The following is a 14,776-nucleotide window of genomic DNA, read 5'->3' as shown; positions in this document are numbered from 1 at the left end:
ACTGGTTCACGTCCGAGGGCCCTTCCTGGCACAATGCGCACTTGTCGCGGTGTTCTTTCTTTGGCCATAGGTGGCCAGAGAGTCACTGAGCACTCTTCAGCCCTTTTAAATGGTATAACTTTGCACTCCCGCGAGCACCATTCAAGCAAGATCGGCACAGTCACAACAAGTAAGGCGACTCTACTCAGGGAAGTCACTCTGCACAGGAACAAGATTTCTTTTGCACATGCAGAAAGGGCTTCCCCCGCAAAGGTAAAGCCTGCCAAAGATAGAAACAACTCATTAGTGCTGCTCTCCACGGAAGTCTTTAGTAAAAGGCGAAAGACTTGTACGTTATGAAGAGAAACCAGAGTACGATTATCCGTCACTGCGGGAGCAGGGCACCAGGCCAGTTGGCATAGCCACCTTCCCCATGGTGAGCTTTGCTTGGTTGAGACGCTTGCTCCCCCTTGCTCCTCGGCTGACCAAGTAGGAACAATCGGGCCCTATTCGATGGCTGCCTTGTCTTTTACTTTGTGCAAAAGACAAGGCAGCCACAAACACCACGGGAAACATCGTATTGAGGCTTTGTTCTGAGCGCTCATTCGGTGTCGCGTTTCTTTCTAGCAATTCTCCCGGTTAGCCCGCACTCGGCTCGCTCCCAGAGCCGTGTTAAAGTCTGCCTCGCATTCACTCCCTTTTCTCAGCAGACTAAAACAAAATTTCATCTTGGGCTCCGTGAAACTTCCATCCTGCACCACTGTTTGCGTTTTCACAAGAGCAGAGAAGAGCGCACCGTTCCCAGCGGCACTGCAGTACCGGGTCGATGCTTGGAGTGAACGGAGCAAGCTCCTTTTTCAACTCCTGTTCCTAAAAATCCATTTAATATGTAGTCCTCGTATAGAGGACATATCAGATATTAAACTGATAAGAACAGATACTACACTTGATCTTAGCCAAAAGGCCGAGAAGCGATAACTGTCCACTGGTTCACGTCCGAGTGCCCTTCCTGGCACAATGCGTACTTGTCGCGGTGTTCTTTTTATGGCCATAGGTGGCCAGAGAGTCACTTTGCACCTCCGCCCACCCGCTGCACTGAGCACCCTTTTAAATGGTATAACTTTGCACTCCCGCGAGCACCATTCAAGCAACATCGGCACAGTCACAACAAGTAAGGCGACTCTACTCAGGGAAGTCACTCTGCACAGGAACAAGATTTCTTTTGCACAGACAGAAAGGGCTTCACCCGCAAAGGTAAAGCCTGCCAAAAATAGAAACAACTCATTAGTGCTGCTCTCCACGGAAGTCTTGATATGCAGATATGAAGATATGCAGCCGTGAGGGTTTGCCTCAACTGAGAAATTTCCCAGTGTGGATGGGTGTGGCTTTAGAGATGGGGAGGAGGGGAAAGAAATACATTTGTGCTGCAAGTTCCTTGGTTGTTTAAAAGAAGAAGTGATCAGAAAGATAATGAAAAGCCTTACTGTTTTAATCTGCAAACGTTTTAGTTTCGGGGTAGCTGCTGCTGCTGGCATGGCACACCAGACAGTTGAAGTTGCAGCACCGTCCGATCGAGTGAGGCACCTGGGAAAGAGGTATCAGCCTTTGACATTTCCAACTCATACTTACCTGGCAGGAGAGACACCATGATCAAGAAGGTGGTTCACTCAAGGCGAGGCTCAGTCATTGCACACCGACTGTACTGACCCTTGCGAATTCCCCGAATGTTGGAATCTCGACTGCATAATTTCTGGTAGTGGGGGACTGCGTTCGCGCTTTCCCCTGATTTGCCTGTTTAACATGAATATTTCTGGTCTACATTACCTTTTTTGGACTTTTTGTCAAGCAACATCGGCACAGTCACAACAAGTAAGGCGACTCTACTCAGGGAAGTCACTCTGCACAGGAACAAGATTTCTTTTGCACAGACAGAAAGGGCTTCACCCGCAAAGGTAAAGCCTGCCAAAAATAGAAACAACTCATTAGTGCTGCTCTCCACGGAAGTCTTTAGTAAAAGGCGAAAGACTTGTACGTTATGAAGAGAAACCAGAGTACGATTATCCGTCACTGCGGGAGCAGGGCACCAGGCCAGTTGGCATAGCCACCTTCCCCATGGTGAGCTTTGCTTGGTTGAGACGCTTGCTCCTCGGCTGACCAAGTAGGAACAATTGGGCCCTATTCGATGGCTGCCTTGTCTTTTACTCTGTGCAAAAGACAAGGCAGCCACAAACACCACGGGAAACACCGTATTGAGGCTTTGTTCTGAGCGCTCATTCGGTGTCGCGTTTCTTTCAAGCAATTCTCCCGGTTAGCCCGCACTCGGCTCGCTCCCAGAGCCGTGTTAAAATCTGCCTCGCATTCACTCCCTTTTCTCAGCAGACTAAAAGAAAATTTCATCTTGGGCTCCCTGAAACTTCCATCCTTCACCACTGTTTGCTTTTTCACAAGAGCAGAGAAGAGTGCACCGTTCCCAGCGGCACTGCAGTACCGGGTCGATGCTTGGAGTGAACGGAGCAAGCTCCTTTTTCAACTCCTGTTCCTAAAAATCCATTTAATATGTAGTCCTCGTATAGAGGACATATCAGATATTAAACTGATAAGAACAGATACTACACTTGATCTTAGCCAAAAGGCCGAGAAGCGATAACTGTCCACTGGTTCACGTCCGAGGGCCCTTCCTGGCACAATGCGCACTTGTCGCGGTGTTCTTTTTATGGCCATAGGTGGCCAGAGAGTCACTTTGCACCTCCGCCCACCCGCTGCACTGAGCACTCCTCAGCCCTTTTAAATGGTATAACTTTGCACTCCCGCGAGCACCATTGGCACAGTCACAACAAGTAAGGCGACTCTACTCAGGGAAGTCACTCTGCACAGGAACAAGATTTCTTTTGCACAGACAGAAAGGGCTTCACCCGCAAAGGTAAAGCCTGCCAAAAGTAGAAACAACTCATTAGTGCTGCTCTCCACGGAAGTCTTTAGTAAAAGGCGAAAGACTTGTACGTTATGAAGAGAAACCAGAGTAAGATTATCCGTCACTGCGGGAGCAGGGCACCAGGCCAGTTGGCATAGCCATCTTCCCCATGGTGAGCTTTGCTTGGTTGAGACGCTTGCTCCCCCTTGCTCCTCGGCTGACCAAGTAGGAACAATCGGGCCCTATTCGATGGCTGCCTTGTCTTTTACTCTGTGCAAAACACAAGGCAGCCACAAACACCACGGCAAACACCGTATTGAGGCTTTGTTCTGAGCGCTCATTCGGTGTCGCGTTTCTTTCAAGCAATTCTCCCAGTTAGCCCGCACTCGGCTCGCTCCCAGAGCCGTGTTAAAGTCTGCCTCGCATTCACTCCCTTTTCTCAGCAGACTAAAAGAAAATTTCATATTGGGCTCCCTGAAACTTCCATCCTGCACCACTGTTTGCTTTTTCACAAGAGCAGAGAAGAGCGCACCGTTCCCAGCGGCACTGCAGTACCAGGTCGATGCTTGGAGTGAACGGAGCAAGCTCCTTTTTCAACTCCTGTTCCTAAAAATCCATTTAATATGTAGTCCTCGTATAGAGACTATATCAGATATTAAACTGATAAGAACAGATACTACACTTGATCTTAGCCAAAAGGCCGAGAAGCGATAAATGTCCACTGGTTCACGTCCGAGGGCCCTTCCTGGCACAATGCGCACTTGTCGCGGTGTTCTTTTTATGGCCATAGGTGGCCAGAGAGTCACTTTGCACCTCCGCCCACCCGCTGCACTGAGCACTCTTCAGCCCTTTTAAATGGTATAACTTTGCACTCCCGCGAGCACCATTCAAGCAACATCGGCACAGTCACAACAAGTAAGGCGACTCTACTCAGGGAAGTCACTCTGCACAGGAAAAGATTTCTTTTGCACAGACAGAAAGGGCTTCACCTGCAAAGGTAAAGCCTGCCAAAAATAGAAACAACTCATTAGTGCTTTCTTCCACGGAAGTCTTTAGTAAAAGGCGAAAGACTTGTACGTTATGAAGAGAAACCAGAGTACGATTATCCGTCACTGCGGGAGCAGGGCACCAGGCCAGTTGGCATAGCCACCTTCCCCATGGTGAGCTTTGCTTGGTTGAGACGCTTGCTCCCCCTTGCTCCTCGGCTGCCCAAGTAGGAACAATCGGGCCCTATTCGATGGCTGCCTTGTCTTTTACTCTGTGCAAAAGACAAGGCAGCCACAAACACCACGGGAAACATCGTATTGAGGCTTTGTTCTGAGCGCTCATTCGGTGTCGCGTTTCTTTCAAGCAATTCTCCCGGTTAGCCCGCACTCGGCTCGCTCCTAGAGCCGTGTTAAAGTCTGCCTCGCATTCCCTCCCTTTTCTCAGCAGACTAAAAGAAACTTCCATCCTGCACCACTGTTAGCTTTTTCATAAGAGCAGAGAAGAGCGCACCGTTCCCAGCGGCACTACAGTACCGGGTCGATGCTTGGAGTGAACGGAGCAAGCTCCTTTTTCAACTCCTGTTCCTAAAAATCCATTTAATATGTAGTCCTCGTATAGAGGACATATCAGATATTAAACTGATAAGAACAGATACTACACTTGATCTTAGCCAAAAGGCCGAGAAGCGATAACTGTCCACTGGTTCACGTCCGAGTGCCCTTCCTGGCACAATGCGTACTTGTCGCGGTGTTCTTTTTATGGCCATAGGTGGCCAGAGAGTCACTTTGCACCTCCACCCACCCGCTGCACTGAGCACCCTTTTAAATGGTATAACTTTGCACTCCCGCGAGCACCATTCAAGCAACATCGGCACAGTCACAACAAGTAAGGCGACTCTACTCAGGGAAGTCACTCTGCACAGGAACAAGATTTCTTTTGCACAGACAGAAAGGGCTTCACCCGCAAAGGTAAAGCCTGCCAAAAATAGAAACAACTCATTAGTACTGCTCTCCACGGAAGTCTTTACTAAAAGGCGAAAGACTTGTACGTTATGAAGAGAAACCAGAGTACGACTATCCGTCACTGCGAGAGCAGGGCACCAGGAAAAGTTGGCATAGCCACCTTCCCCATGGTGAGCTTTGCTTGGTTGAGACGCTTGCTCCCCCTTGCTCCTCGGCTGACCAAGTAGGAACAATCGGGCCCTATTCGATGGCTGCCTTTTTTTTTACTCTGTGCAAAAGACAAGGCAGCCACAAACACCACGGGAAACACCGTATTGAGGCTTTGTTCTGAGCGCTCATTCGGTGTCGCGTTTCTTTCAAGCAATTCTCCCAGTTAGCCCGCACTCGGCTCGCTCCCAGAGCCGTGTTAAAGTCTGCCTCGCATTCACTCCCTTTTCTCAGCAGACTAAAAGAAAATTTCATATTGGGCTCCCTGAAACTTCGATCCTGCACCACTGTTTGCTTTTTCACAAGAGCAGAGAAGAGTGCACCGTTCCCAGCGGCACTGCAGTACCGGGTCGATGCTTGGAGTGAACGGAGCAAGCTCCTTTTTCAACTCCTGTTCCTAAAAATCCATTTAATATGTAGTCCTCGTATAGAGGACATATCAGATATTAAACTGATAAGAACAGATACTACACTTGATCTTAGCCAAAAGGCCGAGAAGCAATAACTGTCCACTGGTTCACGTCCGAGGGCCCTTCCTGGCACAATGCGCACTTGTCGCGGTGTTCTTTTTATGGCCATAGGTGGCCAGAGAGTCACTGAGCACTCTTCAGCCCTTTTAAATGGTATAACTTTGCACTCCCGCGAGCACCATTCAAGCAACATCGGCACAGTCACAACAAGTAAGGCGACTCTACTCAGGGAAGTCACTCTGCACAGGAACAAGATTTCTTTTGCACAGACAGAAAGGTCTTCACCCGCAAAGGTAAAGCCTGCCAAAAATAGAAACAACTCATTAGTGCTGCTCTCCACGGAAGTCTTTAGTAAAAGGCGAAAGACTTGTACGTTATGAAGAGAAACCAGAGTAAGATTATCCGTCACTGCGGGAGCAGGGCACCAGGCCAGTTGGCATAGCCATCTTCCCCATGGTGAGCTTTGCTTGGTTGAGACGCTTGCTCCCCCTTGCTCCTCGGCTGACCAAGTAGGAACAATCGGGCCCTATTCGATGGCTGCCTTGTCTTTTACTCTGTGCAAAACACAAGGCAGCCACAAACACCACGGCAAACACCGTATTGAGGCTTTGTTCTGAGCGCTCATTCAGTGTCGCGTTTCTTTCAAGCAATTCTCCCAGTTAGCCCGCACTCGGCTCGCTCCCAGAGCCGTGTTAAAGTCTGCCTCGCATTCACTCCCTTTTCTCAGCAGACTAAAAGAAAATTTCATATTGGGCTCGCTGAAACTTCCATCCTGCACCACTGTTTGCTTTTTCACAAGAGCAGAGAAGAGTGCACCGTTCCCAGCTGCACTGCAGTACCAGGTCGATGCTTGGAGTGAACGGAGCAAGCTCCTTTTTCAACTCCTGTTCCTAAAAATCCATTTAATATGTAGTCCTCGTATAGAGGACATATCAGATATTAAACTGATAAGAACAGATACTACACTTGATCTTAGCCAAAAGGCCGAGAAGCGATAACTGTCCACTGGTTCACGTCCGAGGGCCCTTCCTGGCACAATGCGCACTTGTCGCGGTGTTCTTTTTATGGCCATAGGTGGCCAGAGAGTCACTTTGCACCTCCGCCCACCCGCTGCACTGAGCACTCTTCAGCCCTTTTAAATGGTATAACTTTGCACTCCCGCGAGCACCATTCAAGCAACATCGGCACAGTCACAACAAGTAAGGCGACTCTACTCAGGGAAGTCACTCTGCACAGGAAAAGATTTCTTTTGCACAGACAGAAAGGGCTTCACCTGCAAAGGTAAAGCCTGCCAAAAATAGAAACAACTCATTAGTGCTTTCTTCCACGGAAGTCTTTAGTAAAAGGCGAAAGACTTGTACGTTATGAAGAGAAACCAGAGTACGATTATCCGTCACTGCGGGAGCAGGGCACCAGGCCAGTTGGCATAGCCACCTTCCCCATGGTGAGCTTTGCTTGGTTGAGACGCTTGCTCCCCCTTGCTCCTCAGCTGACCAAGTAGGAACAATCGGGCCCTATTCGATGGCTGCCTTGTCTTTTACTCTGTGCAAAAGACAAGGCAGCCACAAACACCACGGGAAACACCGTATTGAGGCTTTGTTCTGAGCGCTCATTCGGTGTCGCGTTTCTTTCAAGCAATTCTCCCGGTTAGCCGGCACCCGGCTCGCTCCCAGAGCCATGTTAAAGTCTGCCTCGCATTCACTCCCTTTTCTCAGCAGACTAAAAGAAACTTCCATCCTGCACCACTGTTTGCTTTTTCATAAGAGCAGAGAAGAGCGCACCGTTCCCAGCGGCACTGCAGTACCGGGTCGATGCTTGGAGTGAACGGAGGAAGCTCCTTTTTCAACTCCTGTTCCTAAAAATCCATTTAATATGTAGTCCTCGTATAGAGGACATATCAGATATTAAACTGATAAGAACAGATACTACACTTGATCTTAGCCAAAAGGCCGAGAAGCGATAACTGTCCACTGGTTCACGTCCGAGTGCCCTTCCTGGCACAATGCGTACTTGTCGCGGTGTTCTTTTTATGGCCATAGGTGGCCAGAGAGTCACTTTGCACCTCCGCCCACCCGCTGCACTGAGCACCCTTTTAAATGGTATAACTTTGCACTCCCGCGAGCACCATTCAAGCAACATCGGCACAGTCACAACAAGTAAGGCGACTCTACTCAGGGAAGTCACTCTGCACAGGAACAAGATTTCTTTTGCACAGACATTAAGGGCTTCACCCGCAAAGGTAAAGCCTGCCAAAAATAGAAACAACTCATTAGTACTGCTCTCCACGGAAGTCTTTAGTAAAAGGCGAAAGACTTGTACGTTATGAAGAGAAACCAGAGTACGACTATCCGTCACTGCGGGAGCAGCGCAACAGGAAAAGTTGGCATAGCCACCTTCCCCATGGTGAGCTTTGCTTGGTTGAGACGCTTGCTCCCCCTTGCTCCTCGGCTGACCAAGTAGGAACAATCGGGCCCTATTCGATGGCTGCCTTTTTTTTTACTCTGTGCAAAAGACAAGGCAGCCACAAACACCACGGGAAACACCGTATTGAGGCTTTGTTCTGAGCGCTCATTCGGTGTCGCGTTTCTTTCAAGCAATTCTCCCAGTTAGCCCGCACTCGGCTCGCTCCCAGAGCCGTGTTAAAGTCTGCCTCGCATTCACTCCCTTTTCTCAGCAGACTAAAAGAAAATTTCATATTGGGCTCCCTGAAACTTCCATCCTGCACCACTGTTTGCTTTTTCACAAGAGCAGAGAAGAGTGCACCGTTCCCAGCGGCACTGCAGTACCAGGTCGATGCTTGGAGTGAACGGAGCAAGCTCCTTTTTCAACTCCTGTTCCTAAAAATACATTTAATATGTAGTCCTCGTATAGAGGACATATCAGATATTAAACTGATAAGAACAGATACTACACTTGATCTTAGCCAAAAGGCCGAGAAGCGATAACTGTCCACTGGTTCACGTCCGAGGGCCCTTCCTGGCACAATGCGCACTTGTCGCGGTGTTCTTTTTATGGCCATAGGTGGCCAGAGAGTCACTGAGCACTCTTCAGCCCTTTTAAATGGTATAACTTTGCACTCCCGCGAGCACCATTCAAGCAACATCGGCACAGTCACAACAAGTAAGGCGACTCTACTCAGGGAAGTCACTCTGCACAGGAACAAGATTTCTTTTGCACAGACAGAAAGGGCTTCACCCGCAAAGATAAAGCCTGCCAAAAATAGAAACAACTCATTAGTGCTGCTCTCCACGGAAGTCTTTAGTAAAAGGCGAAAGACTTGTACGTTATGAAGAGAAACCAGAGTAAGATTATCCGTCACTGCGGGAGCAGGGCACCAGGCCAGTTGGCATAGCCATCTTCCCCATGGTGAGCTTTGCTTGGTTGAGACGCTTGCTCCCCCTTGCTCCTCGGCTGACCAAGTAGGAACAATCGGGCCCTATTCGATGGCTGCCTTGTCTTTTACTCTGTGCAAAACACAAGGCAGCCACAAACACCACGGCAAACACCGTATTGAGGCTTTGTTCTGAGCGCTCATTCGGTGTCGCGTTTCTTTCAAGCAATTCTCCCAGTTAGCCCGCACTCGGCTCGCTCCCAGAGCCGTGTTAAAGTCTGCCTCGCATTCACTCCCTTTTCTCAGCAGACTAAAAGAAAATTTCATATTGGGCTCGCTGAAACTTCCATCCTGTACCACTGTTTGCTTTTTCACAAGAGCAGAGAAGAGTGCACCGTTCCCAGCGGCACTGCAGTACCAGGTCGATGCTTGGAGTGAACGGAGCAAGCTCCTTTTTCAACTCCTGTTCCTAAAAATCCATTTAATATGTAGTCCTCGTATAGAGGACATATCAGATATTAAACTGATAAGAACAGATACTACACTTGATCTTAGCCAAAAGGCCGAGAAGCGATAACTGTCCACTGGTTCACGTCCGAGGGCCCTTCCTGGCACAATGCGCACTTGTCGCGGTGTTCTTTTTATGGCCATAGGTGGCCAGAGAGTCACTTTGCACCTCCGCCCACCCGCTGCACTGAGCACTCTTCAGCCCTTTTAAATGGTATAACTTTGCACTCCCGCGAGCACCATTCAAGCAACATCGGCACAGTCACAACAAGTAAGGCGACTCTACTCAGGGAAGTCACTCTGCACAGGAAAAGATTTCTTTTGCACAGACAGAAAGGGCTTCACCTGCAAAGGTAAAGTCTGCCAAAAATAGAAACAACTCATTAGTGCTTTCTTCCACGGAAGTCTTTAGTAAAAGGCGAAAGACTTGTACGATATGAAGAGAAACCAGAGTACGATTATCCGTCACTGCGGGAGCAGGGCACCAGGCCAGTTGGCATAGCCACCTTCCCCATGGTGAGCTTTGCTTGGTTGAGACGCTTGCTCCCCCTTGCTCCTCAGCTGACCAAGTAGGAACAATCGGGCCCTATTCGATGGCTGCCTTGTCTTTTACTCTGTGCAAAAGACAAGGCAGCCACAAACACCACGGGAAACACCGTATTGAGGCTTTGTTCTGAGCGCTCATTCGGTGTCGCGTTTCTTTCAAGCAATTCTCCCGGTTAGCCGGCACCCGGCTCGCTCCCAGAGCCATGTTAAAGTCTGCCTCGCATTCACTCCCTTTTCTCAGCAGACTAAAAGAAACTTCCATCCTGCACCACTGTTTGCTTTTTCATAAGAGCAGAGAAGAGCGCACCGTTCCCAGCGGCACTGCAGTACCGGGTCGATGCTTGGAGTGAACGGAGCAAGCTCCTTTTTCAACTCCTGTTCCTAAAAATCCATTTAATATGTAGTCCTCGTATAGAGGACATATCAGATATTAAACTGATAAGAACAGATACTACACTTGATCTTAGCCAAAAGGCCGAGAAGCGATAACTGTCCACTGGTTCACGTCCGAGTGCCCTTCCTGGCACAATGCGTACTTGTCGCGGTGTTCTTTTTATGGCCATAGGTGGCCAGAGAGTCACTTTGCACCTCCGCCCACCCGCTGCACTGAGCACCCTTTTAAATGGTATAACTTTGCACTCCCGCGAGCACCATTCAAGCAACATCGGCACAGTCACAACAAGTAAGGCGACTCTACTCAGGGAAGTCACTCTGCACAGGAACAAGATTTCTTTTGCACAGACAGAAAGGGCTTCACCCGCAAAGGTAAAGCCTGCCAAAAATAGAAACAACTCATTAGTACTGCTCTCCACGGAAGTCTTTAGTAAAAGGCGAAAGACTTGTACGTTATGAAGAGAAACCAGAGTACGACTATCCGTCACTGCGGGAGCAGCGCAACAGGAAAAGTTGGCATAGCCACCTTCCCCATGGTGAGCTTTGCTTGGTTGAGACGCTTGCTCCCCCTTGCTCCTCGGCTGACCAAGTAGGAACAATCGGGCCCTATTCGATGGCTGCCTTTTTTTTTACTCTGTGCAAAAGACAAGGCAGCCACAAACACCACGGGAAACACCGTATTGAGGCTTTGTTCTGAGCGCTCATTCGGTGTCGCGTTTCTTTCAAGCAATTCTCCCAGTTAGCCCGGACTCGGCTCGCTCCCAGAGCCGTGTTAAAGTCTGCCTCGCATTCACTCCCTTTTCTCAGCAGACTAAAAGAAAATTTCATATTGGGCTCCCTGAAACTTCCATCCTGCACCACTGTTTGCTTTTTCACAAGAGCAGAGAAGAGTGCACCGTTCCCAGCGGCACTGCAGTACCGGGTCGATGCTTGGAGTGAACGGAGCAAGCTCCTTTTTCAACTCCTGTTCCTAAAAATCCATTTAATATGTAGTCCTCGTATAGAGGACATATCAGATATTAAACTGATAAGAACAGATACTACACTTGATCTTAGCCAAAAGGCCGAGAAGCGATAACTGTCCACTGGTTCACGTCCGAGGGCCCTTCCTGGCACAATGCGCACTTGTCGCGGTGTTCTTTTTATGGCCAGAGAGTCACTGAGCACTCTTCAGCCCTTTTAAATGGTATAACTTTGCACTCCCGCGAGCACCATTCAAGCAACATCGGCACAGTCACAACAAGTAAGGCGACTCTACTCAGGGAAGTCACTCTGCACAGGAACAAGATTTCTTTTGCACAGACAGAAAGGGCTTCACCCGCAAAGGTAAAGCCTGCCAAAAATAGAAACAACTCATTAGTGCTGCTCTCCACGGAAGTCTTTAGTAAAAGGCGAAAGACTTGTACGTTATGAAGAGAAACCAGAGTACGATTATCCGTCACTGCGGGAGCAGGGCACCAGGCCAGTTGGCATAGCCACCTTCCCCATGGTGAGCTTTGCTTGGTTGAGACGCTTGCTCCCCCTTGCTCCTCAGCTGACCAAGTAGGAACAATCGGGCCCTATTCGATGGCTGCCTTGTCTTTTACTCTGTGCAAAAGACAAGGCAGCCACAAACACCACGGGAAACACCGTATTGAGGCTTTGTTCTGAGCGCTCATTCGGTGTCGCGTTTCTTTCAAGCAATTCTCCCGGTTAGCCGGCACCCGGCTCGCTCCCAGAGCCATGTTAAAGTCTGCCTCGCATTCACTCCCTTTTCTCAGCAGATTAAAAGAAACTTCCATCCTGCACCACTGTTTGCTTTTTCATAAGAGCAGAGAAGAGCGCACCGTTCCCAGCGGCACTGCAGTACCGGGTCGATGCTTGGAGTGAACGGAGCAAGCTCCTTTTTCAACTCCTGTTCCTAAAAATCCATTTAATATGTAGTCCTCGTATAGAGGACATATCAGATATTAAACTGATAAGAACAGATACTACACTTGATCTTAGCCAAAAGGCCGAGAAGCGATAACTGTCCACTGGTTCACGTCCGAGTGCCCTTCCTGGCACAATGCGTACTTGTCGCGGTGTTCTTTTTATGGCCATAGGTGGCCAGAGAGTCACTTTGCACCTCCGCCCACCCGCTGCACTGAGCACCCTTTTAAATGGTATAACTTTGCACTCCCGCGAGCACCATTCAAGCAACATCGGCACAGTCACAACAAGTAAGGCGACTCTACTCAGGGAAGTCACTCTGCACAGGAACAAGATTTCTTTTGCACAGACAGAAAGGGCTTCACCCGCAAAGGTAAAGCCTGCCAAAAATAGAAACAACTCATTAGTACTGCTCTCCACGGAAGTCTTTAGTAAAAGGCGAAAGACTTGTACGTTATGAAGAGAAACCAGAGTACGACTATCCGTCACTGCGGGAGCAGCGCAACAGGAAAAGTTGGCATAGCCACCTTCCCCATGGTGAGCTTTGCTTGGTTGAGACGCTTGCTCCCCCTTGCTCCTCGGCTGACCAAGTAGGAACAATCGGGCCCTATTCGATGGCTGCCTTTTTTTTTACTCTGTGCAAAAGACAAGGCAGCCACAAACACCACGGGAAACACCGTATTGAGGCTTTGTTCTGAGCGCTCATTCGGTGTCGCGTTTCTTTCAAGCAATTCTCCCAGTTAGCCCGCACTCGGCTCGCTCCTAGAGCCGTGTTAAAGTCTGCCTCGCATTCACTCCCTTTTCTCAGCAGACTAAAAGAAAATTTCATATTGGGCTCCCTGAAACTTCCATCCTGCACCACTGTTTGCTTTTTCACAAGAGCAGAGAAGAGTGCACCGTTCCCAGCGGCACTGCAGTACCGGGTCGATGCTTGGAGTGAACGGAGCAAGCTCCTTTTTCAACTCCTGTTCCTAAAAATCCATTTAATATGTAGTCCTCGTATAGAGGACATATCAGATATTAAACTGATAAGAACAGATACTACACTTGATCTTAGCCAAAAGGCCGAGAAGCGATAACTGTCCACTGGTTCACGTCCGAGGGCCCTTCCTGGCACAATGCGCACTTGTCGCGGTGTTCTTTTTATGGCCATAGGTGGCCAGAGAGTCACTGAGCACTCTTCAGCCCTTTTAAATGGTATAACTTTGCACTCCCGCGAGCACCATTCAAGCAACATCGGCACAGTCACAACAAGTAAGGCGACTCTACTCAGGGAAGTCACTCTGCACAGGAACAAGATTTCTTTTGCACAGACAGAAAGGGCTTCACCCGCAAAGGTAAAGCCTGCCAAAAATAGAAACAACTCATTAGTGCTGCTCTCCACGGAAGTCTTTAGTAAAAGGCGAAAGACTTGTACGTTATGAAGAGAAACCAGAGTACGATTATCCGTCACTGCGGGAGCAGGGCACCAGGCCAGTTGGCATAGCCACCTTCCCCATGGTGAGCTTTGCTTGGTTGAGACGCTTGCTCCCCCTTGCTCCTCGGCTGACAAAGAAGGAACAATCCGGCCCTATTCGATGGCTGCCTTGTCTTTTACTCTGTGCAAAAGACAAGGCAGCCACAAACACCACGGGAAACACCGTATTGAGGCTTTGTTCTGAGCGCTCATTCGGTGTCGCGTTTCTTTCAAGCAATTCTCCCAGTTAGCCCGCACTCGGCTCGCTCCCAGAGCCGTGTTAAAGTCTGCCTCGCATTCACTCCCTTTTCTCAGCAGACTAAAAGAAAATTTCATATTGGGCTCCCTGAAACTTCCATCCTGCACCACTGTTTGCTTTTTCACAAGAGCAGAGAAGAGTGCACCGTTCCCAGCGGCACTGCAGTACCGGGTCGATGCTTGGAGTGAACGGAGCAAGCTCCTTTTTCAACTCCTGTTCCTAAAAATCCATTTAATATGTAGTCCTCGTATAGAGGACATATCAGATATTAAACTGATAAGAACAGATACTACACTTGATCTTAGCCAAAAGGCCGAGAAGCGATAACTGTCCACTGGTTCACGTCCGAGGGCCCTTCCTGGCACAATGCGCACTTGTCGCGGTGTTCTTTTTATGGCCATAGGTGGCCAGAGAGTCACTGAGCACTCTTCAGCCCTTTTAAATGGTATAACTTTGCACTCCCGCGAGCACCATTCAAGCAACATCGGCACAGTCACAACAAGTAAGGCGACTCTACTCAGGGAAGTCACTCTGCACAGGAACAAGATTTCTTTTGCACAGACAGAAAGGGCTTCACCCGCAAAGGTAAAGCCTGCCAAAAATAGAAACAACTCATTAGTGCTGCTCTCCACGGAAGTCTTTAGTAAAAGGCGAAAGACTTGTACGTTATGAAGAGAAACCAGAGTACGATTATCCGTCACTGCGGGAGCAGGGCACCAGGCCAGTTGGCATAGCCACCTTCCCCATGGTGAGCTTTGCTTGGTTGAGACGCTTGCTCCCCCTTGCTCCTCGGCTGACCAAGAAGGAACAATCCGGCCCTATTCGATGGCTGCCTTGTCTTTTACTCTGTGCAAAAG

General features: G+C 49.1%; 30 non-coding genes across 30 annotated transcripts; 1 reads left to right on the top strand and 29 right to left on the bottom strand.

Annotated features, from left to right (window-relative positions):
• Nucleotides 1–241: 241 nt before the first annotated feature.
• LOC140265728 (U5 spliceosomal RNA) lies at nucleotides 242–355 on the bottom strand. Its single transcript, XR_011906426.1, has one exon. It is a non-coding gene; the product is annotated as a U5 spliceosomal RNA (small nuclear RNA).
• Nucleotides 356–764: 409 nt separating this feature from the next.
• LOC140266363 (U2 spliceosomal RNA) lies at nucleotides 765–955 on the bottom strand. Its single transcript, XR_011906999.1, has one exon. It is a non-coding gene; the product is annotated as a U2 spliceosomal RNA (small nuclear RNA).
• Nucleotides 956–1,600: 645 nt separating this feature from the next.
• Nucleotides 1,601–1,764, top strand: LOC140265966 (U1 spliceosomal RNA). Its single transcript, XR_011906643.1, has one exon. It is a non-coding gene; the product is annotated as a U1 spliceosomal RNA (small nuclear RNA).
• A 156-nt stretch (nucleotides 1,765–1,920) lies between these two features.
• On the bottom strand, nucleotides 1,921–2,034 carry LOC140320926 (U5 spliceosomal RNA). The gene has a single exon (XR_011918696.1). It is a non-coding gene; the product is annotated as a U5 spliceosomal RNA (small nuclear RNA).
• Nucleotides 2,035–2,433: 399 nt separating this feature from the next.
• On the bottom strand, nucleotides 2,434–2,624 carry LOC140266205 (U2 spliceosomal RNA). Its single transcript, XR_011906855.1, has one exon. It is a non-coding gene; the product is annotated as a U2 spliceosomal RNA (small nuclear RNA).
• A 264-nt stretch (nucleotides 2,625–2,888) lies between these two features.
• On the bottom strand, nucleotides 2,889–3,002 carry LOC140265714 (U5 spliceosomal RNA). The gene has a single exon (XR_011906413.1). It is a non-coding gene; the product is annotated as a U5 spliceosomal RNA (small nuclear RNA).
• A 409-nt stretch (nucleotides 3,003–3,411) lies between these two features.
• Nucleotides 3,412–3,602, bottom strand: LOC140320436 (U2 spliceosomal RNA). Its single transcript, XR_011918285.1, has one exon. It is a non-coding gene; the product is annotated as a U2 spliceosomal RNA (small nuclear RNA).
• A 274-nt stretch (nucleotides 3,603–3,876) lies between these two features.
• Nucleotides 3,877–3,990, bottom strand: LOC140265881 (U5 spliceosomal RNA). The gene has a single exon (XR_011906566.1). It is a non-coding gene; the product is annotated as a U5 spliceosomal RNA (small nuclear RNA).
• Nucleotides 3,991–4,376: 386 nt separating this feature from the next.
• LOC140320146 (U2 spliceosomal RNA) lies at nucleotides 4,377–4,567 on the bottom strand. The gene has a single exon (XR_011918021.1). It is a non-coding gene; the product is annotated as a U2 spliceosomal RNA (small nuclear RNA).
• Nucleotides 4,568–4,834: 267 nt separating this feature from the next.
• LOC140266021 (U5 spliceosomal RNA) lies at nucleotides 4,835–4,948 on the bottom strand. The gene has a single exon (XR_011906693.1). It is a non-coding gene; the product is annotated as a U5 spliceosomal RNA (small nuclear RNA).
• Nucleotides 4,949–5,358: 410 nt separating this feature from the next.
• LOC140266227 (U2 spliceosomal RNA) lies at nucleotides 5,359–5,549 on the bottom strand. Its single transcript, XR_011906875.1, has one exon. It is a non-coding gene; the product is annotated as a U2 spliceosomal RNA (small nuclear RNA).
• Nucleotides 5,550–5,798: 249 nt separating this feature from the next.
• On the bottom strand, nucleotides 5,799–5,912 carry LOC140320741 (U5 spliceosomal RNA). Its single transcript, XR_011918527.1, has one exon. It is a non-coding gene; the product is annotated as a U5 spliceosomal RNA (small nuclear RNA).
• Nucleotides 5,913–6,321: 409 nt separating this feature from the next.
• LOC140266441 (U2 spliceosomal RNA) lies at nucleotides 6,322–6,512 on the bottom strand. The gene has a single exon (XR_011907071.1). It is a non-coding gene; the product is annotated as a U2 spliceosomal RNA (small nuclear RNA).
• Nucleotides 6,513–6,786: 274 nt separating this feature from the next.
• LOC140265880 (U5 spliceosomal RNA) lies at nucleotides 6,787–6,900 on the bottom strand. Its single transcript, XR_011906565.1, has one exon. It is a non-coding gene; the product is annotated as a U5 spliceosomal RNA (small nuclear RNA).
• A 386-nt stretch (nucleotides 6,901–7,286) lies between these two features.
• On the bottom strand, nucleotides 7,287–7,477 carry LOC140320307 (U2 spliceosomal RNA). Its single transcript, XR_011918167.1, has one exon. It is a non-coding gene; the product is annotated as a U2 spliceosomal RNA (small nuclear RNA).
• Nucleotides 7,478–7,744: 267 nt separating this feature from the next.
• LOC140265702 (U5 spliceosomal RNA) lies at nucleotides 7,745–7,858 on the bottom strand. Its single transcript, XR_011906401.1, has one exon. It is a non-coding gene; the product is annotated as a U5 spliceosomal RNA (small nuclear RNA).
• A 410-nt stretch (nucleotides 7,859–8,268) lies between these two features.
• On the bottom strand, nucleotides 8,269–8,459 carry LOC140266234 (U2 spliceosomal RNA). Its single transcript, XR_011906881.1, has one exon. It is a non-coding gene; the product is annotated as a U2 spliceosomal RNA (small nuclear RNA).
• Nucleotides 8,460–8,708: 249 nt separating this feature from the next.
• On the bottom strand, nucleotides 8,709–8,822 carry LOC140320718 (U5 spliceosomal RNA). Its single transcript, XR_011918506.1, has one exon. It is a non-coding gene; the product is annotated as a U5 spliceosomal RNA (small nuclear RNA).
• Nucleotides 8,823–9,231: 409 nt separating this feature from the next.
• LOC140266259 (U2 spliceosomal RNA) lies at nucleotides 9,232–9,422 on the bottom strand. Its single transcript, XR_011906904.1, has one exon. It is a non-coding gene; the product is annotated as a U2 spliceosomal RNA (small nuclear RNA).
• A 274-nt stretch (nucleotides 9,423–9,696) lies between these two features.
• Nucleotides 9,697–9,810, bottom strand: LOC140265887 (U5 spliceosomal RNA). Its single transcript, XR_011906571.1, has one exon. It is a non-coding gene; the product is annotated as a U5 spliceosomal RNA (small nuclear RNA).
• A 386-nt stretch (nucleotides 9,811–10,196) lies between these two features.
• LOC140266362 (U2 spliceosomal RNA) lies at nucleotides 10,197–10,387 on the bottom strand. Its single transcript, XR_011906998.1, has one exon. It is a non-coding gene; the product is annotated as a U2 spliceosomal RNA (small nuclear RNA).
• Nucleotides 10,388–10,654: 267 nt separating this feature from the next.
• On the bottom strand, nucleotides 10,655–10,768 carry LOC140265700 (U5 spliceosomal RNA). Its single transcript, XR_011906399.1, has one exon. It is a non-coding gene; the product is annotated as a U5 spliceosomal RNA (small nuclear RNA).
• Nucleotides 10,769–11,178: 410 nt separating this feature from the next.
• On the bottom strand, nucleotides 11,179–11,369 carry LOC140266204 (U2 spliceosomal RNA). Its single transcript, XR_011906854.1, has one exon. It is a non-coding gene; the product is annotated as a U2 spliceosomal RNA (small nuclear RNA).
• A 239-nt stretch (nucleotides 11,370–11,608) lies between these two features.
• LOC140320925 (U5 spliceosomal RNA) lies at nucleotides 11,609–11,722 on the bottom strand. The gene has a single exon (XR_011918694.1). It is a non-coding gene; the product is annotated as a U5 spliceosomal RNA (small nuclear RNA).
• A 386-nt stretch (nucleotides 11,723–12,108) lies between these two features.
• Nucleotides 12,109–12,299, bottom strand: LOC140266360 (U2 spliceosomal RNA). Its single transcript, XR_011906997.1, has one exon. It is a non-coding gene; the product is annotated as a U2 spliceosomal RNA (small nuclear RNA).
• A 267-nt stretch (nucleotides 12,300–12,566) lies between these two features.
• LOC140265698 (U5 spliceosomal RNA) lies at nucleotides 12,567–12,680 on the bottom strand. Its single transcript, XR_011906398.1, has one exon. It is a non-coding gene; the product is annotated as a U5 spliceosomal RNA (small nuclear RNA).
• Nucleotides 12,681–13,090: 410 nt separating this feature from the next.
• On the bottom strand, nucleotides 13,091–13,281 carry LOC140266203 (U2 spliceosomal RNA). Its single transcript, XR_011906853.1, has one exon. It is a non-coding gene; the product is annotated as a U2 spliceosomal RNA (small nuclear RNA).
• Nucleotides 13,282–13,530: 249 nt separating this feature from the next.
• On the bottom strand, nucleotides 13,531–13,644 carry LOC140320923 (U5 spliceosomal RNA). The gene has a single exon (XR_011918692.1). It is a non-coding gene; the product is annotated as a U5 spliceosomal RNA (small nuclear RNA).
• Nucleotides 13,645–14,053: 409 nt separating this feature from the next.
• LOC140266202 (U2 spliceosomal RNA) lies at nucleotides 14,054–14,244 on the bottom strand. The gene has a single exon (XR_011906852.1). It is a non-coding gene; the product is annotated as a U2 spliceosomal RNA (small nuclear RNA).
• Nucleotides 14,245–14,493: 249 nt separating this feature from the next.
• LOC140320922 (U5 spliceosomal RNA) lies at nucleotides 14,494–14,607 on the bottom strand. The gene has a single exon (XR_011918691.1). It is a non-coding gene; the product is annotated as a U5 spliceosomal RNA (small nuclear RNA).
• Between the last annotated feature and the right edge of the window lie 169 nt (nucleotides 14,608–14,776).

This window comes from Leuresthes tenuis, unplaced genomic scaffold (genome assembly GCF_036924035.1).
Source record: "Leuresthes tenuis unplaced genomic scaffold, fLeuTen1.0.hap1 SCAF_12, whole genome shotgun sequence".
NCBI classification, from domain to species: Eukaryota; Metazoa; Chordata; class Actinopteri; order Atheriniformes; family Atherinopsidae; genus Leuresthes; species Leuresthes tenuis.
This window is presented reverse-complemented; position numbering and strand designations above follow the sequence as displayed.